The 1,719-nt window shown below is 33.0% G+C and overlaps 1 pseudogene; it reads left to right on the top strand.

Annotated features, from left to right (window-relative positions):
- Positions 1-1,242, top strand: part of LOC102580375 (putative ABC transporter C family member 15) — an 11,338-nt pseudogene extending 10,096 nt beyond the window's left edge.
- Positions 1,243-1,719: the final 477 nt, after the last annotated feature.

Genomic DNA, 1,719 nt, shown 5'->3' with positions numbered 1-1,719 from the left:
TTAAGTTTGTTTTTAAAAAATGTTTTCAATTTCAATAATTATTTTCTACTCTAGTAAAAATAAAAGAAATTTTTCATTCATAAATCAAACACTAAAAATCTTTTTCGGAAAATATTTTCTACTCACCAACCAAACATGAGAAAATAAATCAAAAATCAACTTGTTTTCCAAGAAAACATTTTGTAGGAAAACATTTTCCTTCATACCAAACACACCCTATATTGGCTTATAAATCAACATTTTTGCCTCGTAAAAACTAACAAGCCAAGAGAACAAAGAGTTTGTGAAGATCTTAGAGACTTGTTTTGCAAAGATTGAAACAAAGACTTTAACCAGCTTTTGTAATGCAGTCAAGGAAAGAGTTGAAATTAACTTATGTTTTAGTGATTTGGATTAGAGAATAATAATGTAGTCAATTCTTCTTTTGACAGGCTCTGGACAAATGCCAACTTGGCGATATAATACGTGCTAAGCCAGAGAAACTAGAATCTACAGGTTAGACTAGAAATTTCTTGATAAGAAATAGAATCTTATGGCATATATATTTCCTTGTTGAAACCTACTAATGTATTGAGTTTCACAGTAGTTGAAAATGGAGAAAACTGGAGCGTTGGTCAAAGGCAGCTTTTCTGTCTTGGAAGAGCCTTGCTAAAGAAAAGCAGCATTCTTGTTCTGGATGAAGCAACAGCATCAGTTGATGCTGCAACTGATGCAGTGTTACAAAAGATAATCAGTCAAGAGTTCAGAAATCGAACAGTGGTCACAATAGCTCACAGAATCCACACAATCATTGATAGTGATCTTGTCTTGGTCTTGAATGAAGGTAAAATATTAATGCATACAGCTAAATCTCTGAATATTGAATAAACTTCTAATTCCTTCCTTCACTTGTCCTTAACACAGGAAGAATAGCTGAATATGACACACCAGCAAAGCTATTGGAAAGAGAGGATTCTTTCTTCTCCAAATTGATAAAGGAGTATTCCATGAGATCCAAAAGTTTTAACAGTTTAGCTATATTACAGACTTGATCTTCATTCCTACATTCTGCAACAAATGATATCAGAAAGCTAAAGCTGAAAAAAAGTCGATATTCTAGACCATGCATTCTATCACCAAGTCATAGGAAGTTGAAATTTTTGTAAGCTTAGTTCAGTACAGTGAAAAACTGAACACTAAATGAAGAATACCATGAATCCCTTTCCTTTTCAAAATGACCAATAATTATGTGCAATTCAAAGATGCAGTTTGATAGGAAATTTTTTATGGTGGTTGAGTCATACCATGTCATACTTGTGTGAGAGATTTTTTTAATAGATAAAAATACATTTTGTTAGTGAAAATTGCGATATTACAAGATTACAATTGAAAATAAAATGAAGAAATAAAAATCTCTTCCGGCTGAGGCGTAAATATCTCGCTCTCTTTAATGAGATTCAAGCCCACTACAACAAATAATTTTACCGGTCCAGCAGTAATCCTTTGTAATGACCCTAAAGGTCATTTTTGGAAGTTTTCATAAAATGACCGTTTTACCCCTCCCGATAGTTGCCCCGAGTCCTAATTGTTGTATTTTCGAAGTTGGTTTGGAGGAAAATTGATGAAAAGTTGAGTTTTTAAGAGTTAAAGTTTGGTTAAAAGTGCTATTTCGAGTCATTTGGAGTTTCGAGACTCGAATCGGATTTCAGTCAATTCCAGCAGTTTTAGAATGTCGAAACG

Source organism: Solanum tuberosum, unplaced genomic scaffold (assembly GCF_000226075.1).
Source record: "Solanum tuberosum cultivar DM 1-3 516 R44 unplaced genomic scaffold, SolTub_3.0 scf00061, whole genome shotgun sequence".
NCBI lineage: Eukaryota > Viridiplantae > Streptophyta > Magnoliopsida > Solanales > Solanaceae > Solanum > Solanum tuberosum.
The sequence above is the reverse complement of the archived record's forward strand: the minus strand, read 5'-3'. Positions and strand labels throughout refer to the sequence as shown.